The sequence below is a fragment of the Rattus norvegicus genome, chromosome 1 (assembly GCF_036323735.1).
Source record: "Rattus norvegicus strain BN/NHsdMcwi chromosome 1, GRCr8, whole genome shotgun sequence".
NCBI lineage: Eukaryota > Metazoa > Chordata > Mammalia > Rodentia > Muridae > Rattus > Rattus norvegicus.
This window is the reverse complement of record NC_086019.1, coordinates 168,490,645-168,502,480: the sequence shown is the minus strand read 5'-3', so window position 1 is coordinate 168,502,480 and position 11,836 is coordinate 168,490,645. Positions and strand designations below refer to the sequence as shown.

General features: G+C 38.8%; 1 pseudogene; it reads right to left on the bottom strand.

Annotated features, from left to right (window-relative positions):
• Positions 1–10,766: 10,766 nt before the first annotated feature.
• Positions 10,767–10,917, bottom strand: LOC120100117 (U4 spliceosomal RNA; annotated as a pseudogene).
• Between the last annotated feature and the right edge of the window lie 919 nt (positions 10,918–11,836).

Here is an 11,836-nt window from a genome sequence, read left to right as displayed (position 1 = left end):
TTAATTTTATACCCAGCTACTTTGCTGAAGATATTTATCAGGTTTAGTAGTTCTCTGGTTGAACTTTTGGGATCAATTAAATACACTATCATATCATCTGCAAATAGTGATAGTTTGACTTCTTCCTTTCAAATCTGTATCCCCTTCATCTGCTTTTGTTTTCTGATTGCTCTGACTAGAACTTCAAGAACTATATTGAATAAGTAGGGAGAGAGTGGGCAGCCTTGTCTAGTCCCTGATTTTAGTGGGATTGCATCAAGTTTCTCTCCATTTAGTTTAATGTTAGTGACTGGTTTGCTGTATATGGCTTTTACTATGTTTAGGTATGGGCCTTGAATTCCTATTCTTTCCAGGACTTTTATCATGAAGCGGTGTTGAAATTTGTCAAATGCTTTCTCATCATCTAAAGAAATGATCGTGTGGTTTTCTTCTTTCAGTTTGTTTATATAATGGATTACATTGATGTTTTTCTGTATATTAAACCATCCCTCCATGCCTGGGATGAAGCCTACTTGCTCATGGTGGATGATTGTTTTGATGTGCCCTTGGATTCGGTTTGCTAGAATTTTATTGAGTAATTTTTGGTCGATATTCATAAGGGAAATTGGTCTGACATTCTGTTTCTTTGTTGGGTCTTTGTGTGGTTTAGGTATAAGAATAATTGTGGCTTCATAGACAGAATTTGGTAGCACTCCATCTGTTTCAATTTTGTGGAATAGTTTGGGTAGTATTGATAAGAGGTCCTTTATGGAGGTCTGATAGAATTCTGCACTAAGCCCATCTGGACCTGGGCTCTTTGTGCTGGGGAGATTTTAATGACTGCTTCTATTTCTTTAGGAGTTATGGGGTTGTTTGAATGGCTTATCTTTTCCCGATTTAAATTCGGTGCCTGATCTGTCTAGGAAATTGTCCATTTCCTCCAGATTTTCAAGTTTTGTTGAATATAGGCTTTTGTAGTAGGATCTGATGATTTTTTTATTTCCTCTGATTTTATTGTTATGTCTCCTTTTCATTTCTGATTCTGTTTGGATACACTGTCTGTGTCCTCTGTTAGTCTGTCTAAAAGTTTATCTATCTTCTTGATTTTCTCAAAGTACTAGCTTTTGGTTCTGTTGATTCTATATATATCACGTTTTATTTCTACTTGGTTGATTTCAGCTCTGAGTTTGATTATTTCCTGTCTTCTACTCCTCCTGGGTATATTTGCTTCTTTTTGTTCTAGAGCTTTTAGGTGTGCTGTCAAACTGCTGATACATGCTCTCTCCAGTTTCTTCTGCAGGCACTCAGAGCTGAGTTTTCCTCTTAGCAGAGCTTTCATTGTGTCCCATAAGTTTGGGTATGTTGCACCTTAAATTCATTAAATTCTAAGTCTTTAATTTCTTTCTTTATTTCTTCCTTGACCAGGTTATCCTTGAGGAGAGCATTGTTCAACTTCCATGTATATGTGGCTGTTCTTTCCTTATTGTTATTGAAGACCAGCTTTAACCTGTGGTGATCTGATAGGATGCATGGGATTATTTCTATCTTTCTGTATCTGTTGAGGACTGTTTTATGACTGATTTTGTTTTCAATTTTGGAGAAAGAGTCATGAGGTGGTGAGAAGAAGGTATATTCTTTTTTTTAGGATAGAATGTTCTATAAATATCTGTTAAGTCCATTTGGTTCATGACTTCTCTTAGTCTGTCTACGTCTCTGTTTAATTTCTGTTTCCATGATCTGTCCATTGATGAGAGTGGGGTGTTGAAATCTCCTACTATTATTGTGTGAGGTGCAATGTGTACTTTGAGCTTTAGTAAGCTGTCTTTCATGTATGTAGGTGCCCTTGTATTTGGAGCATAGATATTTAGGATTGAAGGTTCATCTTGGTGGATTTTTCCTTTGATGGATATGATGTGTCCTTCCTTATCTTTTTTGATGACTTTTGGTTGAAAATTGATTTTATTTGATATTAGAATGGCTACTCCAGCTTGCTTCTTCAGACCATTTTCTTAGAAAGTTGTTTTCCAGCCTTTTACTCTGAGGTAGTATCGGTCTTCGTCTCTGAGGTGTGTTTCCTATAGGCCGCAAAATGCTGGGTCCTCCTTGCATATCCAGTTTGTTAATCTGTGTCTTTTTATTGGGGAATTGAGTCCATTGATGTTGAGAGATACTAAGGTATAGTGATTGTTGCTTCCTGTTATATTCATATTTGGAGATAAGATTATGTTTGTATGCTTGTCTTCTCTTTGTTTTGTTGCAAAACGATTAGTTTCTTGCTTTCTCTAGCGTGTAGTTTGCCTTCTTGTGTTAGGCTTTACTATTTATTATCCTTTGTAGGTCTGGATTTGTAGAAAGATAGTATATAATTGGGTTTTGTCCTGGAATATCTTGGTTTCTCCATCTATGTTAATTGAGAATTTTGTTGGATACAGTAACCTGGGCTGGCATTTGTGTTCCCTTAGGGTCTGTATGACTTCTGTCCAGGATCTTCTGGCTTTCATAGTCTCTGGTGAGAAGTCTGTTGTAATTCTGATAGGTCTGCCTTTATATGTTACTTGACCTTTTCCCCTTACTGCTTTAATACTCTTTCTTTGTTTTGTGCATTTAGTGTTTTGACTATCATATGACGGAAGGAGTTTCTTTTCTGGTCCAATCTATTTAGAGTTCTGTAGGCTTCTTGTATGTTTATAGACATCTCTTTCTTTAGGTTAGGGAAGTTTTCTTCTATGATGTTGTTGAAGATATTTACTGGTCCTTGGAGTTGGGAGTCTTCACTCTCTTCTACACCTATTATCCTTAGGTTTGATATTCTCATTGTGTCCTGGATTTCCTGTATGTTTTGGACCAGTAGCTTTTTCTGTTTTACATTATCTTTGACCATTGTTTTAATGATTTCTGTGGAATCTCCTGCTCCTGAGATTCTCTCTTCTATCTCTTATATTCTGTTGGTGATGCTTGTATCTAGGGCTCCTTGTCTCTTCCTTTGATTTTCTACATCCAGGGTTGTCTCCCTTTGTGCTTTCTTTATTGCTTCTATTTCCATTTTTAATTCCTTCACCTGTTTAATTGTGTTTTCCTGTAATTATTTCAGGGATTTTTGTGTTTCCTCTATATAGACTTCTGCTTGTTTATTTGTGTTTTCCTGCATTTCTCTAGGGGAGTTCTTTATGTCTTTCTTGAAGTCCTCCAGCATCATGATCAAATGTGATTTTAAATCTAGATCTTGCTTTTCTGGTGTGTTTGGATATTCAGCGTTTGCTTTGGTGGGAGAATTGGGCTCTGATGATGCCATGTAGTCTGGGTTCCTGCGCTTTCCTCTCGCCATCAGGTTGTCTCTGGTGTTACCTCGTTCTGCTATTTCTGACACTGGCTAGACCATCCTATAGACCTGTGTGCCAGGAGTGCTGTAGACCTGTTTTACTGTTTTCTTTCTGCTACTTATAGGGAAATAGTTTTCTGTTTTCTGTCATGTAATCGATACTGTCTAGTGGTCTTCAGCTGTTTTGTGGGCATGTGTCCTGAGTCCACCATGAATGTCACTTGGAGCAGAAAAGTTGGTCTTATGTCTGGTCTTGGGCCTGAAGTAGCTCCTCAGGGGCTGTGTTTCAGCTCTCTGTGAGGGCAGCAACCATAAGGGCCTGAGCTGCCTTCTCCAGGGTCCCTGCACACAGGGAGCCCAGATGGCGCTAGGCGGTGTCCTCTAGAGTCATAAATGTGGGCAGAGAGGAGTCTCCTCTGGCTTCTGAGGCATGTCTGCCCCTCTGAAGGTCTAGCTCTCCCTTCCACGGGATTTGGGTGTAAGGAGCTGTTTCACCAGGTCCCTTCAGATCCAGGTGAGGTCTGGACTGCAGTGCTCCCATAGCTTGAGGGCCCCTATCTTCCTTTTCCCAGAGGCCCTATACTGTTTCCTCTTTGGCCAGGGATGTGGGCAAGAGTGGGCAGTACTGGTGGTCTCTCCTTCCCTGCAGTCTCAGGAGTGCCCACCTGTCTGGGCAATGAGCTCTCTCTCCCACGGGGTTTGGGAGAAGGGCGCTGTGGCCAAGTTATTTATTTTTAAAAGAAATATTTGAATTGTGTTAAATCATTTTCTTTCCATCTTGGGATGAATTTTTCTTTTTTGTCTAGTTGTTATAAGCTTGGAGGAAAGTCATGTTTCTGCTCATTCATGGGGTAGAAATTATGTTTCTATGGTGGTTCCCTTTTTATTTCCCACATAGTAATATTAGATTATAGTTAAATAATATTTAAAGTCAGTTTGAATTTTATTAATCTGCCTATCCATTCAAAAATATTTTGACAGATAATAGATGTTATTTATCTTGTTATATACTGCAAGTAAAAGCTTTAATATTTGTTATATATTATACATTTAAATGTGTAAGTGATACCAAAATATAATAATATTTTATACAATCATGGTGTTTAAATTATAACATAAGATTGAACAACCTGATACATTGCTAGCTACCTCACCCAGGCTAGATATCAGGGTTTGTCCTAAACTTACTTTGTATTGCTATGGTGTGATTGATGGAATCCCTGGAGGCTTGCTCTTTTCTGAAGGGAAACAGAAGAGGAGTTAATCTGTGTGAAGGGGTGAAGTTGGGAAAAATTTAAGGAGTAAAAACTGTTGGTGAGTTGTATTGTGAGTATGATAGATGATAGATAGATGATAGATAAATAGATAGATGGATGGATATTAAGTTATTAAGTAGGAGATTATGTGTTGCCCAAGACAGAGGTAGACATTTCTAAGGTAGATGAAGTTTCAAAAAAGTTTTGATATTGGTAATGGGAACTAAAAAGAAATAATGTGCAAAATAATGAATAGGCAAAACGACATTATCAGGAAGGAATTCTTTCCCCCTGTCCATCAGGCAGGAATATAATCATATTTCAGGTCCAAGAAAAAGAAACTTGTCTTTCTAGGTCCCCCTTCTTTAGCTTTATAATATTCCAAGAACATATATTGTAAAGAACACTATTATGAACGTGTATATAACACAGCAGTGACTCATACAATAACTAATCATAGAAGCAAACAGGGCAGGGAGGGTGAAAAAGTGAGATGTCTTCAGTGAAGCAAGGTCTCTATGGAAGAACTCAGTCACACCATACCATTTATGAGATTCATTTATTGAAGAAGTTTCTAGATTTCTAAAGCCTCGTGGTCATATAGTCATCATCAAAGTACAATCTTAGGTATAAAAAACAATAAATCATCTGATACTTGGAGTATCTAATAAAAACTAGGGTATAAAGAAATAAGTCATAACATGAATTAAACTTGGAAGCTACAAGAATAATACTAACAAAGCAAAAATATTATGTAAGAGTGAGGTGCCCAATTTTGTCAAGTTGACAAGATTTAGAATCTTTTGACAGACAAATCTTTTCGGCATGTTTGTGAGTGAGGTTCTAGATGGACAATACCTATCCTGAACACAAGTGACATCATTCTATTTCATGGGCTTCAGAATAAATAAAAACAAGAAACCAAGCAGAACACTCAAAGTCACCTTTCTCTGATTTCAGACTGCAGGTACAATGTGACTATTGCCTTATCAGCCTGCCCATGCCTTCTCTGCCATTGTAGATTGAATCTATGCCCTCAAACTGTAAGCCAAACAACTCTGCTCTCCTTATGTTGCTTTTATTGGGTATTTGATCACAAAATGAGAAAAGTAAATTATATGTTTAAATAGTTATTGCCATATTCACATGAAACAGAGGGTTAAATTTTGCCATTAATGTTTAAGGAGGCCTCCTCTATACATTACTGCCATTTACTCCATTGCAATGGCCAGGCTACAAAAATATTGCTAAGCTGGTAATGGGAATCAACTCTGTGAATACATAGAAAGTTCTCAGTACTATACCTGCTATATAGTAACTTAAATATGATATATTAATAAAAACCAAAAAAAGAAAGAATGCATCCCAAGCATCTGTTGCATCATCAGTGGGAAGACCTCAGACCTTTTCCTTAAGAGATAAAATGCAGACAGACATGCTGGAGCACACCTGTTATTCCAGTCATTTGGAGACAAAGGGCAGGAAGAACAGGAGTTTAAGGTCATTCTTAGCTCTATAATGAAATTGAAATCATTCTGGGCTACATCAGTCCTTATGCTAATACAAAAGAAAGGAAGGAAGGAAGGAAGGAAGGAAGGAAGGAAGGAAGGAATCTCACAAAATTGAAAGGAAACAAAATAACCAAATGGTAGTGAATCTAATTAGGAAAATTACATAAGATATAACAATTACACCATGAAAAATAACAAAGCAGGCTATTGTCCTTGTTCATTGTTACCAATGAACTTGATGGTAGGACTCTATTGCTGAAGCCACATCACATCTGGGCTGTAAAACATGGAGAAATAATGCTGGTAGTGATCTGGAACTTCTCGCCTACCAGAATGTGCTGCTCAGGTTGTTAGGGGAGAAGAGTCATAACCCAGCTGTGAATCTGCCAGCCCAGTCAAGACTGACTTGGCAAAATACTTCCATTTGGCATCTTGGATGTTATGCGGATAATCAACGATTTTTTTTTACTGGATTTAGGGTTAATTCCATGGGATATATCAGTTACACTTGGTACTGTAAAAGTGGTCATGAGCTTACAAGTGAGTACATCCTAGGCACTAGTGGTGGAGATTTTACTACTGTTTCCCTTATGAAACTGATACAATATTAAACTGCCTTCCATGTACTTATTTGGAGACCCATAGATTAGTGCAGCTCCCAATCCTTACTTAGAAAGTTTTTTTTTTTTTGTAGTGAACAGCAATTGAGCCACAGATGTTTGACCTTACCTTGGTGTTTCCCTTCCCCCTCGCTGAGCCTTTTAGCCTGCTATAGCAAGAAGTTGTTTACACCCTTGGCAGCTGCTCTTAGCCCCTAATTTGTGGCTGGGCTTTTCCATGGCACCCTTCTTCCCCACCGAGCCTTCTAGCTTGTTGTTAAGAAGTTGTTTATGTCCCTGATTGGGCCTGGAACTTTCCACCATACAGACTTTTCCTGCTTTCCTGGTTGGGGATTTTCACCTGCCTTGTTGTTTTCCATTACTTTTACCTCGGATATGTAAGGAGATCTCAGTAAAGCCGTGGTGGCACTTGTTGCAAATGGGTGACCCGTGTACGTGTTTTCTTTTTAATCCACAGGCCCTCGCTGACTCGGGGTAGCAGGTTAGCTATGCAGGCGTAGCTGACAAGTGGAGGTCCCACCGAGATTGGAAAGAAGGGAGAAGCTGAGGGACTGCTCCTAGGCGCACCAAAGAAAAGGAGTGAATTGATCAAGCAAACCGAAAGTAGCTAATAGTAGTTTGAATATTCTGGATTGGAAACAGGTTAAAAGGGACAAGGTAATAATGGTAAAATGTTTTTGTGTATGTGTTCTTTTACAGTTATGCTAAAATCTAGAGAAGCAAAGTCAATTCTCATAGATGCTTTTAGTCTTTGGACCCTGACTAAAGACAGTTTACACCCTAGACAAGAGAGAGAATGGTGTTGAGAAAAACAGTCCTCCTGGAACTTTGATAGAGTCCTTTGGAACTCCATAGATGCTTTGGCAAAAGAAGGAAATGAGCTTAAGCTTTTTTGGAGCTCTCCTAGGGACAGGAGGTGGGAGACGTCTTGCGTCCTTGCTGGCTCCTATTGGAGAAGTTCTTATTTCTGATTCTGGGTCCTTTAGGTAGGGTATCTGGGTCCCTTTGGTGGGACGCCATCTAGTTCTTTTCCTCTATGTCTATTGTCTGTCCTTGGTGCACCAAGCTGTCCATGTATGTCAATTTATGTCTAGGTTTTGCTTCTTGTTGCTTGAATATTTTGTATTTCATGTTTAAAAAAAATGGTTAAAACTTTAAATGCTGGTTGACTCACCCCTTGAATCAACTAGTAGTAGTTTTAACTCCTTGCTAGAAAGGAACAAATAAAAAGCAGTTTCAATTGCCTTTTGAGCCCTGCATCTGTAGCTAGGAGCCTAAGTCAGCTGGGGAAGCCCCCTACAGGGCTGGCTAAATGTTTACACTAGCAGACCCTAAAGGCACCAGGAGCTTCACAGCTTCTATGGTAATGGAACTGATGGCTGTTTCTCTTAGAAAAATCTTTGTGATTAATTGGATTTTCACAAGGTGCTTCTCTTAAAATCGGTTAGAAAAGGTAAAAATGGTATTTGATCTAAATATTAAAGATATGCGTAGTCACTTCATTTTTGCTTCTGATTAGTTTTGAATGTATAATACACTCTATGTCTTGGTTATATTTTACTGACTTTTAAGTTATTAGTTATGGTTAAAAATTTGTAACATTGGTAACATACAAAGTTGGCTTAAACCTCATAATTCGCATGGAATTGGCTATAGTTTACAGTTTGACCACAGACAGATTTGTAATTAAGAAAAAAAAATCAAACAGGTGGAGATTGTTACAGGATTTACGAAAGGTTGATGAGGCTATGGAACTTATAAGAGCATTACAGCCTGTTTGCTCACTCCAACTGCTATTTCAAGAAATACACAATTATTATAGATTTAAAAGATTGTTTGTATGCTCTTTCTTTACATCCTGGCGATTGTAAAAGATTTTCATTTAGCGAGCTTGCTTATAATTTTGGAGAGCCCATGAAGTGATACTATCAGGAAGTTTTGCCTCGAAGAATCACTCTTGGCCCTACATTATGTAAAAATTTTTTGTCACTGCTTCAATACAAGAAGCTAAGACTTTGAATCTTTAAGTGTATATTATTCATTATATAGACATTTAAATTTTATTACAAGCTTTTACTCTTACAACGTGCTTTAAATTTTTGGGAGTAGCTGCTGCTCCAGACGAGATTCAATATTTCTTTTCAATATTTGAGACATTAGTCAATTAAGAAGAGAAAATTTTTTCTGAAATCTGTGCCATGCATGTTGGCACCCATTTTCCTTTTTGGTTCAGAATGGGACTAAGGCAGTGTCAAGGGAGGAGATTCTCAATTGTTCTTCCAGGTCCTATCCTACAGACTAGTTGCTGGGAACAGGAAGATTCTACATGGATTGTTCGAGTTCCTGGTGTGATCCCCATACCTCTGGATGAAGGCTGATTCCCAGTGGTACTCTACAGGTATAAAAGAGACTTTGGCATTACTGCGACAGTCATTGTTGCCATCGCCATTTCAGCCACTGCTGCTACAGTGGCCAGTATGGCCATATCTCAATTGGCAGCTAAAGTTGGGACTGTGGGACTATGGATACGTTCTGGAGAAGTTGCCACATCATTGACTGTGCAGAATAGCATTAATATTCAGATTCAGTTGGTCATTCTTGATCTCAACCAACAAACTGCTCTCAAATGGATTTCCTCTGGGAAACCCATGTTATATCTTGTTTTAACTTTTATCATTCTATGTGTGTAACTGCTGTTAAGGTCCTTAATAGCAGCAAGGCTGTTGGGGATGAATGCTTATCTTGAATGCTCGCTCTTAGCAGCTGCCTTTGGGCTATTTTAAAGTACCAACAGATCCAGTCTCAGGCTGAAACCAACAGGTTTGGTTTTCATTGGCCGGGAATAATCCATCGGCCCAAATTAGGCTCAGTTTGTATGACAAGTAGTTAGCCAAAAATGGGTAACCTTCTGGGACCATACTTGCCTAAGAAAGAAATCCTGAGGCTGGCAGGATTTTCAGAGATGGGAAAGAGTTTTGGAACCCCAGATTGATCCTAAGACAAGTGCTACTTTAAAAAAATAATAATAAAAGAGGGGAAATTGTTGGGCCCTACCTTGGTGTTTCCCTTCCCCCTCACTGAGCTTTTAGCCTACTATAGCAAGAGGTTGTTTATACCCTTGGCAGCTGCTCTTAGCCCCTGATTTGGGGCTGGGATTTTCCATGGCACCCTTCTTCCCCACCGAGCCTTCCAGTTTGTGGTTGTTAAGAAGTTGTTTATGTCCCTGAATCGGCCTGGAACTTTCAACCACACAGACTTTTCCTGCTTTCCTGGTTGGGGATTTTCACCTGCCTTGTTGTTTTCCATGGCTTTTACCTCGGATATATAAGGAGATCTCAGTAAAGCCGTGGTGGCACTCGCTGCAAATGAGTGACCCATGTACGTGTTTTCTTTTTAATCCGCAGGCCCTCGCTGATTCGGGGTAACAGGTTAGCTATGCAGGCATAGCTGACAGTTCACCTCACGAAGATTATTTTTTCTAGTTCCATCCATTTATCAGCAAATTTCATGATGTCATTGTTTTAGCTGAATAATACTTCATGGTGTAAATGTATCATATTTTCTTTATCCTTTGGTGCAGGGACATCCAAGTTGTTTCCAGTTTTTGGCTATTACGAATAAATCCTCAAAAACATAATTTATCAAGTATCCCTATAGTAGGATGGAGTGACCATTGGGTATATACCCAAAGGGTGGGATAGCTGGATCTTGAGGTAGATAAATTTCCAGTTTTCTGAGGAACTGCCATATTGAATTCCATAATGGCTATAGAAGTTTGCACTCCTACCAGCAATGAGTTTTGTGAGGGGTGATAAATACAGATGCATTTTCGATTTTCTACATAAAGACATTGAGTTTGACCAGCAGCATTTGTTTGAAGATACATTCTTTTATCAAGTGTGTATTTCTGAATTCTTTTTAAAAAATTAGGTGTCCATGTGTCAGGATCCAACGAGCTAATAATCTTCCTGAGATGGTTTGCATTGGATTGAAGTAACCCATGACAGATTTACTTCTATATACAAGGCTTAAGAGAAAATCATTTTAGGAAAGATTCTTGCTATCAATATGCTTTTCCTGTCATTATTAAATATCTGTGACAATTGCTAGGTATTCACCCACCCTTTTGAGCAGATCCCTGCAGATATATGAAGATGCACTATCTTTCCAGTTAGCAATAATCATGCCTCGGATAAACTTCATTGGCTACGATATTGCCACAGTGAAGAGATGAGTATGTACTATTTTCTAGTAATCCTATATAGATAAATAGAGGATAGGTAGGTAGGTAGATAGATAGGTAGATAGGTAGGTAGGTAGGAAGGTAGGTAGATAGGAGGGTAGGTAGATAGGAGGGTAGGTAGGTTGGAGGGTAGGTAGATAGGAGGGTAGGTAGGTAGGAGGGTAAGTAGGTAGGAGGGTAGGTAGGTAGGTGGGTAGGTAGGTAGGTGGGTAGGTAGGTAGGTGGGTAGGTAGGTAGGTGGGTAGGTAGGTAGGTGGGTAGGTAGGTAGGTGGGTAGGTAGGTAGGTGGGTAGGTAGGTAGGTGGGTAGGTAGGTAGGTGGGTAGGTTGGTAGGTAGGAAAACAGATCATACAGAAGATTAATGAACCCTTGGTTGAATTCAAAGAGAGAAGACACAAGCAGCTAAATGAAATAAGGAAGTCAGTACAGCATGTAGACGTGGAATTCAATAAACAGAAATGCTTGAAAAATAAGCCAGTAAAATGTTTGATGGAAACCCTTTCAAATATTATAGGTTGACACAAGACAGAATAGCAGAGCTTGAAGAAAAAAATACTCATCCCCAGTGTATTTTCTCCTTTAATAAGACTCAGTATACTAACCCAGGGTGTGTTACCATGGACATTATGATGTATCTTTCCACTCAGTTAACTTTGTCTAAACAGTCCCACACAGATGGCTTCAGAGACTTGCTGCTTCAGTGATCTTTCCAGAGATGATTAATATTAAGTATTAATATTAATGTTAAGTATCCTGAGGTGACCAGCTGCCTCACACTGCAGATCTCACATAGGTTGTACCAGATTTCATGCTGCCACTCCTAGCTACTTCTTCTGTAGAGCAATAATTCTATTTTAATAGCATGATTAATACAAAATGCTATTACAAATGACAAAAATTTGGTTTAA